General features: G+C 45.9%; 1 long non-coding RNA gene across 2 annotated transcripts; it reads left to right on the forward strand.

Annotated features, from left to right (window-relative positions):
- The first annotated feature begins 5,052 nt into the window (after positions 1-5,052).
- On the forward strand, positions 5,053-22,202 carry LOC306659032. 2 transcript variants are annotated; one of them, XR_013763181.1, is made up of 4 exons: positions 5,053-5,500; positions 5,730-5,835; positions 17,835-17,919; positions 21,669-22,202. It is a non-coding gene; the product is annotated as an uncharacterized lncRNA (long non-coding RNA). The 2 variants fall into 2 exon arrangements; XR_013763182.1 differs by lacking the exon at positions 21,669-22,202 and adding an exon at positions 18,008-18,304.
- Positions 22,203-22,914: the final 712 nt, after the last annotated feature.

Genomic DNA, 22,914 nt, shown 5'->3' on the forward strand with positions numbered 1-22,914 from the left:
ATGTACCAATAAATAAACACAATTATTGCACATTTAAAAAAAATCTCATGGTGGCTGCTGTATGGAGAGGAGGCAAAGAAAATGGGTGTAATGGCTAATTTGAATTGTCAGCTTGATTGGATGAAGAGATGCTGATGATTAAGAGGCATCTGGGTGTGTCCATGAGTGTGTCTTGTAATGCTTGGAATGTGGGATAGTGAACTAAAGTGGAGACCTTCCCTGAGCACGGACAGCACTTCCCAATAGGATAGTGGCTTGGAATAAAAATTGGAAGAACAAGGAAGCAGATGCAGATGCATGCTAGGCTTTTCTTGAACAGATTCTTGATTTCTGCTTCGATTGTCTGAAGATATTGGACTCTTGCTTCTTCACTCTTCCAAAGTGGACTCTGCCAGTGATTCTCCAGGGAGTTTCCAGAAGTCCTGGTCTCGAACTACGGTAGCACTATTGATCCTTCTTGTTCTGTGGCTTCTGTGTCTTGGACTGCACAGCTACTGGTTCTTCCAGCTCTCTGGCCTGCAGATGGCCATTGTGGGCTATCCAACTTCTGGTTGTGTAAGCCAATCTAAAAAATCCTCTTTTTATAATCATATTTCCTATTGATTCTGTTCATCTAGAGAACCCTGACTAATACAGTGGGTAATAGAGGAACACAGAACATCAAGGATCTTCTTTTTGTCATCTTAATGAAAGATGTTGGTAGTCTGGATTACAGTGGTGATGGTAGAAACAGAGACATTGATTGAATGGAAATGTGGGAGGTAGACCCAACAGAATTGCCAATAGATTAGCTATGGAGGCTGAAGACAGGAGAGGGACAAGGAATGAGTCTCAGATTTCTGTCTTGATCATTTATGTATGATCAGTTAAGGAACGCTAAGGAAGAGCAGATTTTAAGGAACACATCAGGACATGCTTGAACATGTAAAGTTTGACATGCATATAGGATATCCAAATGGACATGTAAGTGGGCAGGTGGACATGGGAGCTTAGAGTCCAGGGGGAATATCAGGGTGAAGAGAGGTATTGAAATTCCTGGGGATGGAAGGAATAATGGAATAGAGGGGAGAAAGAGCCCTGAAGCTTGCTGATATTCTGAAGGTGGAAGAAGAGGGAGCAGAGGATGCTGAGAAGAGGCACCTGTGAGGTGGGAGGAAAGCCAGGAGAGGGTGGTGTATTAGTCAGGGTTCTCTACAGAAACAGAATCAACAGGAAGTACGATTGTAAAAGGGGATTTATTAGATTGGCTTACACAACCAGAAGCTAGATAGCCCACAATGACTGTCTGCAGACTGGAGACCTGGAAGAACCAGCAGCTGTGTAGTCCAAGAGGCGGAAGCCCCAGAACAAGAAGGATCAACAGTGCTCTCCTAGGCTGAAACCAAGGCTTCTGGAAACTCCCTGAAGGATCACTGGCAAAGTCTGCTTTGGAAGAATCCAATATCCTCAGACGATCGAAGCAGCAATCAAGAACCTGTTCAAGAAAGGCCTAGCATGCATCTGCATCTGCTTCCTTGTTCTTCCAATTTTTATTCCATCCAAGCCACTATCCTATTGGACAGTGCTGTCCCTCCTTTAGGGAGGGTCTCCACTTCAGTTCACTGTCTCACATTCCAGGCATTCCAAGACACGCACTCAAGGACACACCCAGAAGCCTCTTAATCATCAGCATCTCTTAATCTAATCAAGTTGACAATGCAAATTAACCATTTTGTGTTGGATTGATTTCCCGAATCCAACAGAGAAGAAAGATTAAATGAGGCCTTGGACCACTCTGGGCAAAGTTGAGAGATCAAGGATGAAGCTGTCCACAGAAACCGAATATTCTTCACTGATGGTCTCATTTTTCTAGTGGAGTTGGAAAGGGTAAGTTGAGGAAACTTTCACAGGCTCAACGATGAAGGTGAAAGTTCAGTTCTCAGTTGTGGGAAATGGGAGAGGGAGGGGACTAGGGACCTGGGGAAGGGACCAGTGGGGGCAGCCCCGGGGTGGGGGGCCTCAGCTGAGATGGGAGACAATGACTTTGTAACAACTCCTACCCTTGCCCCTCACATTGGTGGGGATTTTCTCTGAACAAAAGGACAGAGTGGTGAAGTGGGATAGAAGTGCTTTTAGAGAGGGTAACACAGGAAGATAAGGAGCACACAGGTCAGAGGACAATAGCAAGAGGAGACTAAGGAGGCTCCCCAGGATGCTCAGGCAAGTGGGGCAGAGGAGCTTGAGAGGTTGGGAATTATGGGGTGTCCACTAGCTATTTTACATGGGTCTGAAGGACATGGCTGGGTGGATATGCAGAGGGAGCAACAGTGGGGTTAAGTTATATAGTGGTGGACAAGAGAAGCAGCTGGTGGGGGTGTGAGATGGGAGGCTGTGGGGGTTGGGGCCGTGGGCAGAGAGTGGCAGCAGTACAGAGGGGCAGCCATGCGCACCCGTCAGCATCAAGTGTGTGTTTCATGAGGATGTTTCTGAGCCAAAGTGGATTATGGTCTCCTGGGGGCTGCGTTCTCCCCTCCCTCCCCTTTCTGGAATTGGCCCCTGCCAGGTCTTGACCTCTGTGCTCAGCCTGATGCCCGCCCTGCTGTGGGTGGTGAACAAGGTCCAGTCCAGGCTTTCCCAGCACAGGTTCTTTCCCATGCCACTGGCTCTTCTGTCTGGATCCTTGGGGTCCAGGATCGAGCTTCTCTGACTGGGGAGAAGAACCCCAGCTTGCTCTCTTTCCAAGGGTTATCATGAAGATAAAACAAGATGAAATACACAAATTGCTCACAGAAAGATGATGAGGAAAGCCTGGGTAATTCCCTCACTTGAGTGCTGAACCTTGAAAAACTGACCTTTGGCAAAACTACATTTACCAATGTCCACTTCCCACCCTGTCCCAACCCAGAGCTCTGGATTCAGCCAGATTAGATCCTTCCGGATAGTCACTGATCTCACACCACCTTCTTGTGCTCGGAGAAGAGGCAGAGCTCAGGCTTTCCCGCCGAGATGAGTCTGCCTGTAGGGTAGATGGTGCTTGGGCGGGGGGCACCCATAAGACAGGCTGCCCAGAGCAGGGCCCGGGCTAATGCTCTTGGTGCAAAGCTGCCATGGGCCCTGTCCCCTCTGCCCCTGGCTGGACTGTTTGGAACATAGGGCTGTTTGTATCCTGAGAAAGAGTTCGGGGAAGGGTTTTTGTATGGGCTTTTTGTGTTGGGGTCCACGTGGCACCCTGGGCACACTCCCAGATCTGAGGGGCCTGTTGTCCAGATGTTTCGACGGACCTCTCCCAGAGCTGGGTGGGCATGTGCTGACTTTCCCCAGAGGCTGCCCCATATGGAAACATATGTTGTCAGTCTCCTGTCACCTATTGAGCAGTGCTAGTGGCCCTCTCCAACACAATGTTGTGAACCAAGACTTCTGGAAAAACAAACAAACAAACAAGTAAGGCCTTAATGAAAGCCTGGGAAAATCATCTGTGGGTCCCTGGGCAGCTCGGCTTGCTGTCGCTGTGGTGATTCTTCTGGATGGAGTGCAAGACCTTGGTTGCTTAATGATGCATTTTATACAAATGTGTCCCTTGCCGACAGGTATAAATCCCCTTGCTTTAATGGAATCACAGTAACTATTAACTGGTAGATTTTTATTTTAATCTCCTGTGTGCTTCAGGGGGAAGAAAGAATCCCCCCCATCTCTGGGTTTCAAGTGATGTTTCCCAGACATACTTTATCATTCGCCAAGGGCCTAATACAGAGCCTGCTGCAAGGGGCACTGATATAAGGGCTGGGTTCTTTCTCTGCCTAAATAACTGGCCGGGAATCTGACCTCAGAACGGGCTCCTGAGAGGCCTTGGTTTAGTAAAACCAACTGAGTTTGAGAAAAGAAGCGCAGCGTTGTCTCATGTTGGACAAAACAGCCTCTGTGTGACTGTCTCTCCATGCAGGTGATATCTGTTTGACCCACAACAGCTCCCTTCATCTTGCAGGTGTGAGAATTGCCTCTTTATTCTTCTTGTAGGACTTGGAAAGGCAACTTGGCCTCCGCCAGTCAGAGGCTCATGTGGCCTTGATCTCTGCTTGCTGAGCCCAAGCCAATCCAGGGGCCCTTCCCCGGACTCCGTGGTGGATCTCAGTCTTCAGAGGGCTTCAGAATCACCCAGCATCTGCGTCATACTGCAGAGTCCACGTGCCACCCCAAGGCTCTGATTTGGAATATCTGGAGCTGAGGCTCATATGTCAAGAAATACCATGCCCAGGCTAAGTAGTCAGCAGCTCTGAATGTTTGTAAGGAAAGGCTGGGAATAAAAAGGGCTTGTGCATTTTCCTGTCACCCCTGTGCATTGGCTGTGTTTACCATGTTCTGGGTGCCAAACATGCCAAGTGATGTCCAGTTCTTCCACTCTCCTGGAGGCCCGTCCTCATCAAATGTGCCAGGCATTCAGAAATGAGCAAGGAATACCACTTGCCCCATGATTTCTGTAGTCCAGTGTGTCTGTGTGTGAGAGTGAGTGTGTATATGTGCACGTGCATGTGTGGGGCAAACAGACAAAAACAAACCAGGTAAATAAATGCTGCAGTGAGATAGCATGCACCCAGTCCCAGGCAGTTAATAACCGAAGTCATGGTGTAAAGATCTGACTGCCTTCTGCTGAGCACTCCCTTGGCCTGGACTGTGTCTTACATACGTTAAGTAAATTTACCACCACTCCGTGAGACGGGTGAGGAAAGACTCTTTGGTTGTTGAAGTCATTTGCACAAGGGTGCCCAGCTCATAAATAGTGGAGCTGACACATCCTTGCCAAAGCGGCATTCTTTACAGCTAAATCACCGAGTCTTACTAGAGAAGGAATCTGTCTATTGCTTAGTGAGCACATACTAAGTGGGCCTCACTTTATTGAACACTCATGACATATTCAAGGGGACCAGAACTCTTGAAGAGTGTCACTGCAAGTCTTTGTGGGCCAGGCCTGCGTGTCTGAATGCCACCATTAGCCAGAGGTTGAAGGGGGAACAGTTGCGGGTAAATGGGGATATCGATTCCCTTCTCCTTCCTGCTGGCTGGGCAGGGCGTGTCATCTCCAGTTACACCTCCTAGCCAGTTCACCCAACGTGTGCAACAAGCAGGGCCAGGCTGCCCTGGTCCCCTAGCCTTGGGGGAGCTGGGCATTGCTGTTGTGGGAGTGGCCGCTCTTCAGCTGGAAGGAGCAATTGGGGATTGAGGTTTGCATTCCCAGCCTCCAGTCCCTCATGAAGATGAGCGAGTTTCTCTCCCCAGTTCTTTGACCCAGGTAGTGAGGTGGGCAGGGTGCTGCTTGGAGAAAGTGGGCAGCTGCTGTAGCAGGAGCTGGAGTTCAATGCCTTGTGGTCCTTTGGTCACCTCACTGAGTCTTTTTGCACACACCCCTTTTTACTTCCTCTCTTCACAACAGTCATGTCTGGAGTCCCAAGAAGCATGACTGCTCCAGCATCAGCCACCTGTCATGGGTGGTTCCCAGCACCTCGTCTAGAAGACGCTGAAGTGACAGGTCCTTAATCGGTGTGCGGTTTCCATTTTATAAATTACTGTTTGGAGCCAATTCTATCTATCTATCTATCTATCTATCTATCTATCTATCTATCTATCTATCTATCTATCTATCTATCTATCATCTATCTATCTATCTATCATCTATCTATCATCTCTCTATCTTCTATCTATACATAGATCTGTATCTAGATACAATTTTTAAAAAGTGCATCTTTTTCTTTCACTAGGTTCATCAAAACAGGAAGTCAGTTTCTTAATACTGGTCCTGTGAGTCAACAGAGACACCTTTCTCATCCAAACCCAAATTGCAACCCAGGGCCACTTGGAGCTACAGTAAGATGGGAGGGTTGCATGCCGGAACCTGGGGTGATAGACAACAGGACTGGGAGGTGGGTGCTGTCCCTATGATGTTAGAAAGTTAAGCCTGGGAGAACTTAAAAAAAAAAAAAAAAAAAAACTTGCATAAGCTGGAGCGGCAGGGGCGGAAGGCAGGGCAGGGACAGGAGCTTCATTCCAGGGTGTTATAAATAAGGTGACAGGCGAGTGCTAACTAGCAGATGATGCATCCTGCACTTCAGTAGCAGTCAAACTGGAATGACAGTCCTGGGTCTTTCCGGCAGCGAGAGGGGTGACTGGGGTGGGGTGGGCACATTTCAACACCTTGCGCTGAATTAAAAACACATGTACGATTATTCCATGGCTTCATCTGGCCTCACTGATTCAGTCCAACCCCAGAAACAGGTTACTAACCGTGAGTAGCAATATATGTTTCAATATGATCCAGTGAGTCAGAGTACCAAGGAAAAGGGACCCATATGGTTTCAAATCATTCCTTGATGTCCCTGGGGTTGAAAGACAGTCCTTTCCTGGTTGTTAAGGTGGCCTCTGGCCAGCGAGAAGCCACTTAGCATGCACTTGTCAAAAGAGGCTCCTGGTTGCACCAATTTGCAGTTTCACTAACAACATATGAGTGTACCTTCTCCCCACATCCTCACCAACATTTATTGTTGCTTGTATTCTTGGTAATTGCCATTTTGACGATGGGGTGAGATGGAATCTCAGTGTAGTTTTGATTTGCATTTCTTTAATTGTAAAGTTGTTGAACATGTTTTCATGTATTTGTTGACCATTCATAGTTCTTCTGTGAAGTGCCGGTCAGTTCCTTAGTCCATTTATTGATCAGGTTATTTGGTTATGTGTGTGTGTGTGTGTGTGTGTGTGTGTGTGCATGTGTTAAATTTTTTGAGTTCTTCGTATATTCTGGAGATTAATGTTCTATCTGAGGTACTGGTGGTAAATATTTTCTCCCATTCTATAGACTCTCTGTTCATATTCTTGATTGTTTCTTTTGCTCTGAAGGATTTTAGTTTTGATGCCAACCCTTTTATCGATTCTTGATTTTACTTCTTGCACTTTAGGAGTCTTCTTGAGGAAGTTGGTTCTTAAGCTGACATGGTGGAGATTTGGGCCTACTTTTTCTTCTAGTAGGTGTATAGTCTCTGGTCTAACGCCTAGGCCCTTGATCCACTTTGAGTTGAGTTTTTTGCAGGGTGAGTGACAGAGTTTCAATTTCATTCTACCTAACCACTCTGGAAAACAGTATGGAAATTCCTTAGAGAACTTGGAATGGAACCACCATTTGATCCAGCTATTCCACTCCTTAGTTTATACCCAAAGGACTCAAAATCATCCTACTACAGTGATGCAACCACTTCAATGTTTATAGCAGTTCAATTCACAATAGCTAAACTATGGAACCAACTTAGGCGCCCTGCAACAGATGAATGGATAAATAAAATGTGGTATATACACACAATGTAATATTACTCAGCCATAATGAAAGCATGGCATTTGCCAGTAAATGGATGGAACTAAAGACTATCATGCTAACAGAAATAAGCCAATCCCAAAAAAACAAAGGCCAAATGTCCTCTTTGATATGTAGATGCTAACTCACAACAAGGGAGGAAAAGGTTAGAAATTCATTGGACTAGAGAAAGGGGAAGGGAGGGAGGTAGGGAATAATAAAGACAGTAGAATGAATCAGATATATATCTTTCCTGTCCTTATATATGAATACACAAACAATATAACTTCACATCATGTACAACCTAATAATGGAACAAGTTATACTTATTCTATGTATGTGGAATATGTAATATGTCAGAATACACTCTACTGTCATGTATATCTAGAAAGAATAAGTAAATTTTTTTAAAAAGCAGGCTAATGGGCTGTCCCTGGTAGCCACCCCTGCTTCTCTGCAGGGCAGAGGCAGGCCGAGTGAGGTCGTAGGAAGAATGCCTGACGATCTGCAGACAAAACCCCTCAACATAGACACGCTATGCTGCCACTGTGCAGACCAAATAAATAGCCTCTCTGCTACCGTTCGTGGGCGCTGGGAAAACACACCAGCTGCTGTGCCCAAACCCACCTGAAGCTCTCAGGTTGCCAGCTTCCATGGGAACCTAGGGCCATGGCAGCCTCGGAGCTCCCTCTTGGTCCTCACTGGTTTTCCCATTACGCTCACGCTCGCTCTCTGCAAAACCATGGCTTAGACCCCTCTCCTCAGCACCACCCACTCTTACGCTCTGAGCCAGTTGTCTGGGGTGGCCCAGGGACAGTGCTCTGCTGATGCATTGGTGGCCCCTGACCTGTTCATCAATTCATCTTTCTATCAAGCCTGTGTTCTGGGGTCTATGGCATGCCATGTGCTCTGGGACAAGCTGGGGACACAGGAAGAAAAGCAATGATCCATGTCCTCATGTTACTGCAAGTCCAGGGGGAGATCAAACCAGTCTCTGCAACAGGTACAAGTGATCAGATGGCAAACGTCATTAGAAGCAGTGTCTCATGCCACCAGGGACACTGCCCAAGCAGCTGGCTTCATTTGCTGCCAGATCTAACCGCTACACTGAAGCCTTTCTGTGACTTTCAGTTGTTTATCCAGGTTCCTCCCTCTGGAGACACACAGACCAAATTAAGCCTTTTCTAGAATGATGGCCCTTTGGGTCTGTGAACAGGACCATCTTCTCTTCCACTGGCTTCTCTTCCAAGGCTAACAGCCTGATGCCGTAACCCGTTACACCCATGCCATTCGGTCCAGACCTGTCCTGTTTTAATTGCTCCCTTCTGGATGTAGTCTACTTTCGCAGTGTTTTTATTGAAGTGGGACAAGAAGAACCCAATATAATGTTCTGAATTTAGCTGGAGAAAAAAGGTAGAAAGACAAATAAATGAAGAATAGTGAAAATAAAAAATGTTTTAACTTTAATTTTACACAGTGCAAAGTCAGTTCAAATCCATCTGAATATGGCATAATTGATCGTGACTTTCTTAGATCATAAGGTATGATATTTCCATTCTGTTTTTTTTTTTTTTTTTTTTTTTCCTAAAAACTAATTAAGAAAGTTTGATGAAAACATCTGGCCTACTTCTCTGGGAAGGTATTCTGGCTATCAGCTCCTCAAGTCAGTCTGTACTTTTATTTGACCTTTATCCAGTGGTCATGGCCTCATGATGTGTCCATTTCCAAGCAGTTTCTTAATCTAGTCATATATGCAGCTTTCTTTCCATGTCAAAGCTATTACCAAATTCTGCTCTGATGCAGATGGCTCCTGAGAATCAGGCTGGCATGGACTGTGTATTGAGCAACTTCAGGGTAGTTGTTCTTATCACTCTTTCTGTGACTAATGCACAACACGAGGAGATCACTCCTTTCTTGAGTGCACAATCTGGGCAACCATACATGGTGCCTAGATGCAGATCACGTGTATTATCTGCCTTTAAAGCACAACCTAAAAATCCTGTTTCTAAACCATTTAGGGACACTCTGTCATTGTTTCAGAATTTACCTGTCACAAATAGAGTAGATTGGCAGTCGTATCTATTTCAGCTCGATATCTCCCAGAATCACTTGCTGCTAGGTTGTGGATTAGATGCATCCATGCAAAATTTGAAAAGAGGAAATGGGCAAAGACCAAACTTCTGCAGCTTGGGGTACTGTTGCTGGCAAGCAAGGTCGTGAAGATGCTGTGCTTTTCTGTAGCAAAATTCTCTTGTGTAGTCAAGGCTTTGTGTGCATAGAGAAGCATTATAGCAGCTGCTGGCAGGCCCCAGACCTCACAGCTCTGGGGTCATGGAGCTCCGTGCTTCCCACGGCACTCCCACCTTTTGCTTGGGTTGAAGGGGAGTAGCTTCTTTGAAGGCTAGTTCAGCAGTGTGGTAACCGGAAGTCACACCTGGACATTCACACTACAGTCTAACTTCCAGTCCCTCCAATGATTTCATAGCACTGGGTTTCCTGTATTAAGTCTCTATTGAAAATAGTTTCCACAGTTTTTATTTCCTGCCTGCAGGTGAGCCCTGGCAGATACATTTATCAAAGGTAGTGGATGGAAGGTGATTTCAAGTTTTACCTCAATTAAAAGTGTCTTATGATTGTGGCAATAGCTAAAAGGCACTGCACTGGGATTTGAGTTTTAATTCTGCATCTGCTTCTTAGGCACCTATGCCTGTGACCTCGAACAAGTCCCTTTTGCTCTCAAAGTCCTTTTCCTTATCTATCAAATTAGCCACGTAACACTTGCTTTGCACATATGCTTACACATTCAGAGAATGTGTGTGAACATGATTTTGAGCAACGAAATGTGACTGTGGCCTGAGTATAATATACCTATATGCCAGAAAACCTGATCTTTTCCCTTAACAAAGTATCAGCTAGAAAAATTCTATTCACTACAAAGTGAAAAATCAAAATCAAATGTCCTGCCTCCTAAATATGTTGTTTAGGATTCCCTAGGGCTATTTTCAAACCAAGAGTCCTGAGACTTTCTGGAGAGAGAATTGACATATAGGCAGACATTTCTAAATGAAGAAATGGAAATTTTGGCGGGGTCACGGGACTTTTCAAAGTCAGACAACTATCAGGATGGACATTTTCTAGCAGGCCAATTCCATGGCCTTGTGGGAAAAAGGGTCAGTCTATAACATCAAGTAATGCCGTGTTGATGGCAGATTACGTGGCCCTCCTTCAAATACCTGTTAAGTACCTGCCTTGCCTAACTAAGGCCTTTGCTGGACATTGGTGCCTTAAGCTAGTTGTTAAAGTAAGTATATTAGAGAAAATGTTACGGTAAGTAAATTATGTACACATTAATCTGAATAATTGAAAATATGACACAAATAAATATGATAGTTCTTCATTTTCCATTCCTCCCAGAACCTGTGGCTGCGTGTAACTGACTCAGGCACAGATACTGTCATTCCTGTCCCATGCAAGTCACTGCTCTTGGCCACACTGTTTTAGTCAGCTGTTTCACTGCTGCGACTAAGTGATCTGACCAGCACAATGAGAGAGGAAAGGTGTATTTGAGGGTTCATGGTTTCAGAGGTCTTAGTCCATAGAAGGCTGGCTCCATTCCTTGGGGCTCAAGGTGAGGCAGAACATCATGGCGAAAGAGTGTGGCAGAGGGAAGCAGCTCACATGATCAGGAAGCAGAGAGAGATTCCACTCTCCAGATACAAAGTATATACCCAAGAGTCACACCCCAATTCCAATCTCCTCCAGTCACATCCTACCACATCAATTAATCCCACCAGGGATTAATTCACTGATTGGGTTAAGACTCTTACAACCCAATCATTTCTCCTCTGAACCTCCCTGCACTGTCTTACATGTGAGCTTTTGGGGGACACCTCACATCCGAACCATAACGCACACCCAGGCCTGTCCTCCTACCCCTGTTCCTCTTCATGGGAATTCCTTCTCTGCTCACCTCTGTCTGCTCAATTCTCAGCTTCTTTATGGCCCTGGTCAAAGGCCAGGGGCTCTGAGAAGGCTTTCTTGAAGCTCTAAGCCTAAAGTTGTCCCTCTCTGCTGACATGGCCCTTCAGCTATATGGGTACCCTTTCCCAGTCTCATGTGAATTTCTTATTTTAATCATTGTCTTAGTTTTTAGGACTTAATTGTTCAAAGCCCGTTTTCACATATATTCTCTCCGCCTAAGTACATGTATGCAAAGCAGGTATTATTTGCCTAATTTGGTAGATAATGAAAATGACTTTGAGAGCTGAAGTTAGTTAGATATAAATATAAAATAATGACTCGTTTTATTTACTGCCTTATTTTGGTGCTGGGGACAGAACCCAGCATGCTAAGCACACATACTGCCACTGAGGTATACCCCCAGCCTAATTATTACTGTTAATTGGCAATTTTAGATAATTGAACCTGGTGTAATGTAGCAGTAGGTGATGGATAAAGTTTTTCAATTCAGTTTTGAATGTCTCAATCATCTGCTGTGCTGTGTACTAAACTGTTAAAAGAAAATAGCCAAAAAATAGATCTTGGTGAGACCTGAGAACTGATACTCTAAGTTTCCATCTTTTCTACTTCCCATTCTTTTGCTGGCCTCTACCTGCCTACCTGTCCACCTGAGCATGTGTACACCCACCTCGGTTGAGATAGATATTATAGTAGGTGAGAGTATTAGAATGATAGGAAACGGTGTCAACTCTGTGACTTTAAGTCTAATTCTGTAGAGCACCAGGCACATGACATGTTGGGGAGGAGAAAAATGTGTGGTTTATTCAGGTCCTGGTTAAACTGAATGAGCAAAGTGCACAGGTATCTTCTGTGCACACTCCTGAGTTACTATTTAATTCAAGGGGATGTGACTTAAGGAAGAGGAGGAGAACAACAGAAAGACAGGAGAAGGAAACGCTTAGGAGAATAGATTTGAAATCTAAGGAATCGTTTAAAAAAACTATTAATGAAAACAGTATACATTTTGCTTTTGTTGTTGTTGTGGTTGTTGTTTTGGGGAGGATTGAACCCAGCGCCTTGCTCATGCTAGGCAAGGACTCTACTGCTGAGCCACACCCCAAGCCCAGTATGCATTTTAATAGAGTTTTAAAGTGCATTATTTTTTTTACATGTATTATCTCATTAGGACTTCACAGTGGCCCTGTGTGATGCGTAGGGGTCATATTGTCATCATTGTCTCAAGTTTGCATATAAAGAAATAGACTTAGTCCAATGACATGTCTCTCTGACATAGCAGTTTTCATTAGAAATGATTTAGGGAAATATGCCTATCTGAAACATTTATTAGCTGTCACTTTGTTTCAAGATGTCAGACTATATCCCTAATTAATGTAATGCCAATTTGTAGCTCACAAATTAGGATTAGAATCAGCCAGTGTTAACCTAGAGCAGAGAGAAAAACAAAGTAATCTGTGAAATGAGGCCAATCACGTTCACGCGGCCACAGGTCTTGAAGTTTTTTATTAAGCTCAAAGTTCACCCCAAGCAAAAGATGCTAAATGTTTGATTCCAATTGTCTGTTTCTTTCTCTGTCTTGTAGAATGTACCACACTAAGAGACACGGGGATGAAAAAAAGTGTCTGAACTGAAATGTTCTGGGTTGGTTATAGGTGAGCGAGAATCAAATGCTGTTTGCTTTCTGCTCTGTGTCCAGCTGGTGTGTCACCTACCGGAAATCAGTCAGAAGTCTGAACCACAGGATCATGTGAAGAGCTTAGGAAAGAACTCTTTTCTGTTTCAAAGAGAGACACAACAATAGAGCAGTATTTAGATACAGCAGAATTTTCCACAGTTAGATATTCATTTAATTGGCTAGGAAAATATTGTTGTTCTATAGACCAGGGCGGCACTGATAGAGATGGCACAGTTCTCATATCCTTGGGGATCCCACAGTATAGTGGGGAAGATGAACAGCCAGGAAAAAAAAAAGTCAAAACGTCTCCAAGAGTGTGGAGGGTAGAAGTGACTTGCTAGAAGGGATGGGAGCAGGTCCTTGTGGGAGATGATACTGGAGGGTGCAGAAAGTAGGTTCAGGCAGCAGAGAGGCAAAAGAAACAGCCTAGGCAGAGAAGCACAGCAGGCGACCAAGATGTCAATGATTGTTAAAATAGGCAGGGACTCATAAACTATGTGCCAAAATCCAAATTAAAATGGAGACGAATCCACATAAAAATAAGGAGGCTATCTAATAAGACATTTCCATACTCAGAAGGTCGCCTCGAGTTACTCTGAAGAGCACCGTGGTGGAGCGACCTGTCTCAAACTTTCACGTGCGTAGAATTTGAATAGGAATCTCAGTAAGATGCAGTCTGATTAAGGGGATCTGGGTGGGGCCTGAGATTTTTATATTTCTAACATGCTCCCAAGGGAGGCTGCTACTGCTGGCCTGCAGACCACTCTTTGAATGTGAAGAGCAAGTAGAAGACAGGTAGTGAGCTCAGCCTCCACTTGGAGGCTGGTATGTGTGTTTGTGTGCGGGTGGAGGGTCCCGTGTGCTGTGAGCTAGATTGGATGCCGTCAGGCAATGGGCAGCAACCGATGTTTTTAAATAGTGTGATGACGAGATCATTTCTGTGTCTGGTGACAATGTGGAGAATGGCTGGGTGTGGGTGGGACAGGGCACAAGGGAGGGAGGCTGCCACCATAATCTAGGGACTGTTCAGTGGCAGCAGGAACATAGAGAAGAAAGGGGATTGAAGGGATGCTCAGGAGGTAAGACAGACAGGGTGATGATTTCCTGGGTGGGTGATGGAGGCAGAGCGGGAGGGAGGAGGAGGGAGAAATATCCCGGGTCAGCATGGAAGGGCGAGGTTTAGCACTCCTCAATGAGGCATGTGATACAGGAGGAAGCAGTCAGGTCTTGGGGACCCATGGTCACCTGAGTAGAGTTCAGGAGGTGGTTGTGACTGAGAACCAAGGTCCAGGAGAGCTGGACACAGAACTGAGATCTGCAGACGAAGCCACACCATGCAGAGAAAGGACAAAGAAGACAGGAAATGAATGCAGAATTTAATAAGGGGTGGTCCGAGGCAGGCAGGGCAGGCGGCATTGCAGTGAGGAGAAGCCAAGTGCTTCCAGAATGAGGTCATGTCAACGTTGAACACTGCAGAACGGTCCACAGGGACGAGGAAGGATCTAGGTTTAAGCGCTCAAGATGGCCCTAGTGAAAGTAATTCCAGAAATAGTATAGATGCGGGACCAAATAGTAATAGGTTAAGGACAGTATGTTAGGCAGAAGAATGGCTTTCCTCAAAGATGCACCTGCTTGAATCCCTGGAACCTGTGACTATATTATCTTTAGCAAAAGAGGCCATGTGAGTGATTAAGGGTCCAAACCTTAGATTGGGAGCTTATCCTGATAATCCGAATGACCCAGTGTAATCACATGGGTTCTTATAAGTCAAAGAGGATGCAGAAAGAGAGGTATGTGACAAGTCCACTCATCATGATTTATGACTTTGGAGATAGAGGAAGAAGGTCATAGGCCAGGGAATGTGGTGGCTTCTAGACACTAGGAATGGCTCCCAGGTTACAGCCAGGAGGAAAATGGGAACCTTGGTCCTGTAGCTGCAAGGCTTTCTGGCCAATCAGCTGATGAGTGGGAAACAGATTCTTTTCTAGGGCCTTCGGGATGGAGTGCAGCTGATGGTAGTCTACAGAGATCCATACCCGTCTTGTGACCTACAAAACGGTAAGATAATAAATCAGTGTTTGAACCCTCAGGCGGCGAGGACATATTATACCAGCAACAGAATGTTCATATGGAGCCATTAAAACTTAAGACTAAAAATAATAATGAGAGCTGGGCACAGTGGAGCAGATCTGTAATCCCAGTGACTTGGGAGGCTGAGGCAGGAAGATCATGAGTTCAAAGCCAGCCTCAGCAACTTGGTGAGGCCCTAAGCAACTCAGCAAGACCCTGTCTGTAAATAAAAATACAAAAATGGTCTGGGGAAGTGGCTCAATTTTTAAGTGCCCCAATAACGAGGAAGTGAAGTAACTACTCCTTTAGGATGTTTGATGGTAAACACACACACACACACACACACACACATATTATTTTAAAAGTTAGAAGTTGGTCAATAGGGAAAATTTTGGTAGTCACTTCCTTTGGAGAGAGGGTTGGGATGATTTGATTCAGAGTTTAATCCAGATGTTGGATGCTACATCCTTTGGGCTCTTCACCTGGAAGAGATTGATTGATCAGTAAGATCACAACATTTATTGCAGGGACTATAATGCATCCCCTTCCCCTCCTCCCTTTGCCTTTGAAAATTTATGGATTAATTTTATTTTTTAAGAGCAACTTTAGGTTCCCATCAAACTGAGCGGAGAGTGCGGAGCTAGCCCATTTATCCTCTCCCCTGCCAGGCTGCCTCCCTCACCGCCAGCCTCCTGCATCAGAGCCCTTTGCTACAGTGGAACCTTCCAGATGACTATTTACATTAGAGTTCACTTTGGTTTAGTATGGCTTTCAACCTAAAAATAGGTCCCGCCAGCAGACCTCGGTGCTCAACCACCTTTTTACTCTGATCTCCTTTGCTGCCGCCGCTCCACAGCCCATTAGCGCCCACCCCATGGCTGGGCAGAGGCGCATGCGCAGGGAAAGCCTCTTTAGTGTGTCTGTCACTCTGCCCGCTTCCCTGTCTCTGCGTGTGCAGTCTGGCTATTACAGTAAGAGCTTAATGTGTGCTCAATATTGTTGCGGTATCATTTGGAGGTTGCCTGCTGGGTTGATCCAGGCAGAGGCCGGAAAGGCATTAAAGGCGTGTTTCCACCGGCTGAAGATTCCGTGGAGTCTGAGGATGGATGGTAAACCTCAGACTCCACGGAGATGCCATTCCCTGTGAGCTCTTTCCCCACCTTGTCCCTTCAGCTTAGTTCTGTTCCTCATCAATGCTTTTCCTCAGTTTTTTTTTTTTTTTTTTTTAAATACATGCATAAGTGGAGGCTGGCCACTTTTCCAGTCTTGCCTACCCACTCAGAGGTGAGGACATGGTTGTTGGCTTTCAAATGAGAAAGTGTTCTGGTGCTGTAGTAATGGGTCAAATGTGTTTTGAAACTTTAAAAAAAAAAAAGTATATACCTTTTGGTGTACTTTGAAATTTTTGTGGATATTGCTCCAACTGTACTCATTAGGTTTGGAAAGAAAGTTGCAGGAAGCAGAGATCTCCACATATTTAACATATAGTAAGTGTCCCCAGGTAGACAGTCCAAAGCCACAAGACAGATTGCTTTGCAATGGTGAAGATCTGTAAGTCTAAGCAATCCTTCCTTCCCTTTTAAATTAATTATTTTGCATCCATCCATCCATGTCTTTCTTATCCATCTGCCAATGGAAATATTATTATTGAACTGTTTTTGAGCATTTATTCTAACTCTTAGACACCTTGAAGAGTGCTGGGCACTAGACTAGAAATAATTCTGATCATGATGACAGTAATCTTTGGTACAGTTGTCCCTTGCAGGTGCTCTGGAGGGTGGATCAGGTATCCACGGACTTACGTGTGATGTCACGGGACACAAGCACTCTCCCCTCTCCCTAGAAAGACACAGACTCAGCCTCTAGCATTGGTACTCAAGGAAGTCCCTTTGTCCCAAGGGGCAGGATTATGAAGAAAAGTGTTTTGGAGGAGGTCACTTTCTGTGAGCCCGTTCTGGGTGCACTGTGCTGTGTATCCTTCCTGTTTTAGTTATCCTGGTTTCCTAATCCTTGGCAGCGGCTGGGTCAGGCTTTTATATCATGCACATCTGGCAATATGGGTCCTGGATGATATTGGTAAACTCACAGTGAATTTCCTCACTGAATTTCCTGCAAATATTTGGGACCAAATCCTACTCACCTGTGGTCCCTCAAAGTGGTCTTCTTACTAGCAGCGCTAACATACAGTCCTCATCTCCTCTCACCTTCTCGGAATTCCTTGATGGTTTTCTGATGTTTGAGGCTTGGCAAAATTTTCTCATGCATTCCTTCTACGGCTAGCGTTTATTAACTATTGTTAATACTGAGAATTTTTGCCATGTGATTAAGATCCTTTGTTGAGTAAGACACCGTTTCTTAGCTCAAGAAATCTACCATCTGTGATTTATTTCTGATTCTTTTTTCCCTGAGTTTGGGGCATTTGGCTGATATGTACTGCTATAGTTTGGATCTGATATATTCCCCCAAAAGTCCATGGTAAAGGCTTGGTCCCCAGCTTGGCACTTTAAGGTGCCAAGGTGGTGGACACTTCAACCAGCAGTCCCTAGTGGAAGGTCTTCAGGTCACTGGGGGCCTGCCCTTCAAGGGACGGTGGGACCTCAGCCCCTTCTACTCTCTTCCCAGCCACAAGGTGAGCAGCTCTGATGTACCAGGTGCTCCCCACCTTTGCCATCTGGCATCCCCACCAAAAACCTAGTAGCAATGGGTCCACCTGGTCATGAACAGAAAATGCTGAAACAATGAGCCCAAATGAGCATTTTTTCTTTATAACTTGATTATCTTGGGCATATATTTTTTTTACAGTAATTGGAAGCTGATTGACAGATGCACCAGATGTTTTATTAGATGGTCCATCCTGAAGGAGTGGCAGATGCCAGCTGGGGTCAAGGTGGGTATCTGGCTTCAGAAGGCATCCTGGATGCCTTAGCCTCTTCAGCTGAAGAAATGCCTTGTTCATGCCTTCCCTTGACCCATAGGGACCACATTGACCTCTGCGAGGGCCTGTGGCTCATCTGGAGAGCCGAGGGACACGAATGGAGTCGCACGGAAGCCGTGACCTTGTGGCATGGCTGGGATGGTCAGATGGAGTCGCGCTTGGAAACCTGCCCTCACATGTCAAGCTGGGATGCTTTCAATATCGAAAGCTCTCCATTCACTTGGTCCCCCAGTTTTACCTAGCAGTGGGTAGTCCCCTTCGCCTTGGTTTTGCTTTCTGAAGTAAAGTTTCCTGTGGTCAACCTGGGTCTGAAAGCGTGGAACATTCCAACAATAAATAAGTTGTAAGTTTTAAAGAACTTTTAATATGGTCTATTGCTGATTGTTCTACTTTAAACCTAGTATACATAGGGTCCAGAGCTGCCTGAGGTTTCCGGTATCCACTAGGGGTCTTGGAGCATGTCCCTGTGTTAAGAGGGGACAACTCTAAACCCAGTTCAACACCAGCAATGACTAATTCAGGTCACTACCTCTTTTTTGCTGTAGGGAACAGCGTCTATGTGTATGTTTGTGTAAAGGGAACACGTATTCACGCAGTTAAAGTTTTGCTACCTGTAAGCCATGGAATTGCTGCAGGCCAGCAGCCCTAAGGAAGGCAGGGGGTTGTGATCACTTTCAGGTTAGCTTCTCTGTGTCTGAGCAGTTGCTGGGACTTTGATGCTATAATTGGTGATGAGAAGAAAGGCGGGAGGTGACAGAGAAGTCAGATGTTCAGGGTGACTTTGTGAGTCTTCCAGGCTCAGATAATCGATTACCAGGGCTGGCGTTCAGGGTCTGTGGTGAATGCTGAGGAAGCTGGGCATGGGGGCTTGGGTACAAACCCGTGAACAGAGCTGGTGTGGGTGAGGGGCTGGGGCAAGGACATGTGACGAGCCTTCTCTTTGCCCGGCCTTACTCCAGGCAAAGCAAAACTGATTGATTTTCATTTGGCTTGTGTCAAGAGTGCCTTGGAGAATGGGGGTCATTTCTCACCTCTTTTCCTTTGGAGACGTCGATGCTCCCGCCTGGCTATGGCTGGCTGGTGGCCTTCAGCCTCCGGCAGCCCTGAGCTGTCTCACGCCCTCCATGCTCGAGGGTAGGAAGCCTTCCTCTTTTGCATGTCCTGGACACAGGACATGTCGGATGTCCTGGCCCTGGAGACCTATGATGACTTCCTCCTGGGTCTCAGACTTCCTTGGCTCTAAAGCTGCCTGGGTTTACTGACATCACTCTTCTGTGGAGGAGGATTGGCCTGGCCTTGGAAACATATGTGCAACTGAATGAATGTTATTAAGAGGAAACACATGCACACGTGTGCTCGCGCGCACGCACACACACACACACCAACTAATTTAACCCGAAACCCCTTCCATGGCCATTGTTTAGCACTGGGAATGTGTGGTTCCGAGTCTTGGCAGGAAAGGAAAAGGTGACTCTGAGAGGCATTTCCTAAGTAAAGATTACACAGACTGGAAATGGTCGAGAGGAAATGGAAACCAGTGCTTTCCTTCCAAATAGGGCCATTCTGAGAGAAAGATGTAATGATGAGAGGCTAACAACTGGGAATCTTGACTCGGAACACCATCATTACCAGCTGGGGCCTTCTGTCGAACCTAAGGACTCCACGCTCACCACACGCCAAACATCCAGACACATTCCCTCTTCAGCAATGTTTCAGAATCTTCTTCCAGTGGCACATTCCAGTGCCAAACATTCCTTGGTCTGGAAGACCTTTCTTGTGTCTAACTTGAATCCCTCATGCTGCAGCTAAGGTTCATTTCTTCTTGCTGTGTTCCAATGGAAGTAAACAAGGACCCATTCCCCTTTCCTTAAGAATTCTTCAGACACTCAATGGTTTTGAAACAAATCTTTTTTTCCCTAGAACTTTTCACTTAATTGGTAAATTCTGGAGAAAACTTTGTCAAATCTGTATGCTGTAGTTAAGCAGTGAAGTCAAAGCGTAGCACAGCACCCCTGTTCTGGGTTGTCCAGGAACGCCCTTCGCCCTGGACTCTCAATTGCCACACAGAACGCACCACACTGTTTAAGGAATATTTTGTTTTCCGTTTCTGGAACTCATTGTGCATTGCATCAAAAACAATGAGCCGGTTCAAACAGCTCTGTTGTCCAAGTATTCAACTTCCATGCAGGTCCATGTTGGCCCTGGAGGAAGAGTAGGACCGCCCAGCATGGGGCGTATGTCTCTGGGTGTCTGCCTGAGTATGGCCGGGTACCGGGGCTGGGGCTAGCTCTGCCCAGCTTGAAACCTTCATGGCCTCTTTCTTCCAGGCCCAGGAGGCTGTCCCCACAGCGACACTCACACTCTGTGGAACTGAATAATTGTTGGCAAGATCTGGGTGACAGTAAGCCAGATTGGGCGGGGAAAGCATTCCATTAATATAACACAATGCCATAATAGGATGCAAAATTCTGCTCATATTAATTCTTCTACAAGAGGAATCTTCAAACTAGACTTTGCACCGAAAAGAGAGGTAAAATGCAATCAGTCATTTGTTGTGTTTTTGCAACCAAAGTTACCTTATTGGTCACTGGGGCCCCGTGAGCCTTTGCAGCCTGGGCTCTGTTCCCCAGGCGACTGACAAAGCCGTGTTCTGCCTGAGGAGAAGCACAGAGCTCTCTCGCCCCAGCAGGCTCAGAACATCTCCTGCAGGCCTTCGCTGTGTGGCTCTAAGATGCTGCTGCCTTGGGAAACTGGCCCTTCAGAAAGGTCGTGCTCTTTCTAATGCCCCATGGCCACAGTGCATTTCCATGTTGAGCCAGTGGGTAACTGGGCCTCCTCGGAGGACTCCGGCCTGCAAGGCCTGCAGAGCCGATGGCAACATCGGTCTCCAAGAGCAGTGGCCCCCCTGCAGTCCTTGCCCCCAAGTGTAGGCATGATGCTTCTACCAGAGTTGGGGAGGACAGGGTGGCCTCCTCCCTGGGCCACTCTTCCTGAGTCTAGCAGAGTCCTCTGCATCCCTTGTCCATGTTGTCGAAAGACCGTCTAACAAACTGAGTGTGGACACTGGGACTCAGAAATCTGAATGCTATTTCTAACTTGGCTGTGGTCCCTGGGCTTTGGTTTCCTACCACAGAGCCCCAGAGGGAGAAGTCGCTGGGCAGGGGCTTAGCAAGGCGGCCCATGTAGGGTGTGCACCAGAAGATATGGGGTATTTTTCTTCATAAATGTGTAGAAAATGAGTTTAACAGCCTTTGTGAAATGGTGTCTTCCAGTCTAATCAGATTTTGGCAATGGTAGGGTTGGAAATACATTCAAAGAAAGCCCTATGAATTCTGTAGAATTCTAATATGCCTTTGATAGCAATTTAAACTCTCCTCCTTTATTCATTCTTGCACTTTCTTGTGGAGCATACATCTATTTAGAATATATAATGAGAGCCCTTCTAAAAAATCTCTAGAAACTTTAAGTGCAAACAAGCCGCATTCTCCAGCCCTAGCTCCCGGTGAGATCAATTCCTTATTAAGAATTCTGCAAGATATGCTTAATACTGCCTGGGCAGTATTTCAGAATCTTCTAATAACACCTTGTGGGAAAAATGATGACACATTTTCTTCTTTTCCATTAGATTTCTATTTGTTTTTTGAATGAAAGAGACTCCATATGTAAATGTGATTATTATTCTCTGAATTTCTTCCTTGCAGGTTGAGCATCCGAATCTCCTGGGTTGTTTGTACAGGATCCAGGCCTGAATTTCAATAGTGAATATCAACTAAGAAAAGCAGTAAAGTCCCTGAAAAATTAACATTGCTAAAGAGAACCCCAGGCCCCCCCAAAGCCCCCCCAGGGTGACGACTCTGAGGATTACCAGTAAGTGACCGTGATTTAATAAAGTGGCGCTCCCTCTGATTAGGGGGAAGTGGGTCTGGCCTCTTTTGCAGCATAAATACCCCATTTCTGAGCGTGCCAGGCAAATGCTTCCAGAAACCGAGCGTCCTCCCAGCCCCAGTGAGCTTGGCAGTGGACAGCAGAGGACATTCCACTGAAATCGGGCCATCGGGAGCCGAAGACAAAGGCAGCTGATTCAAGTGCACCAAATTGGAGTTTCTCTAATCAAATATATTAAATTCCCCATCATTCTTGATTGTTTTAATGGGAAGAAAGGGCAGCTGTGCTCTTCATTTTCTAGGCATTTTATTTAGTGCTGTGGGATTGGAAAGCGGGCGGGGAGGGAAAGCAGGGTGGAAAGGGAAGAGGGGTAGAGATGGCGAAGAAAGCTACAGGAAGCGAATGTCTTTTGTCTTAAAAGTAAAATGATTTTGCATGCTGTTCAGATCCACACGGAAAGTTCCCAGAGCCGTCACTCACTGAGAAAGACCCGAGATAGCCAGTTTATAAAGCACTCTTACAGAGGAGTAGGCAAGCAGCCTGCGATCAGACTGGGGGCTTGGAATCCTCGGGAAAGACACCCCAGTGCCTGGTGTTAACAGCCTTGCTACGGGGACGCCTGCTCGGTGGAACGCTTGTCTCCCTGTGTCTTTATGCTTTGCATGATGCTTGGAGAGCTCATCTTCCCTTCTTTTGTGATCTTCCAGGCTAAGAACAGAATTCACAAAAGGCCTTTTTCACCATTTGAACAATGGCATTTAAACTTCTAGTGAAGAAACGGATGGCCCAACTTATTATTATTTTTTTAATAGTTTAACAGACGGTCCAAGCGTGATGCTTCCTGCCCCTCGTGAGCAAGACTACCATGTCTTGGTATGCACCTCCAGCTTCAAAGGAGAGCTGGGTGCATGATGTCACTTCCTCCGTCTGCCAAGTTGATAACAGGATGAACCTGAACGCAATCGGAACCAGACTTTCCACTGCCAAATCACTTGTTTGGCCCCACGGTCCGGCAGGAGACTTGGGTGGACGTTGTGAGGACTTCGCACACCGATGCACTCT

The sequence above is a fragment of the Sciurus vulgaris genome (genome assembly GCF_902686455.1).
Source record: "Sciurus vulgaris genome assembly, chromosome: 4".
Lineage (NCBI taxonomy): Eukaryota > Metazoa > Chordata > Mammalia > Rodentia > Sciuridae > Sciurus > Sciurus vulgaris.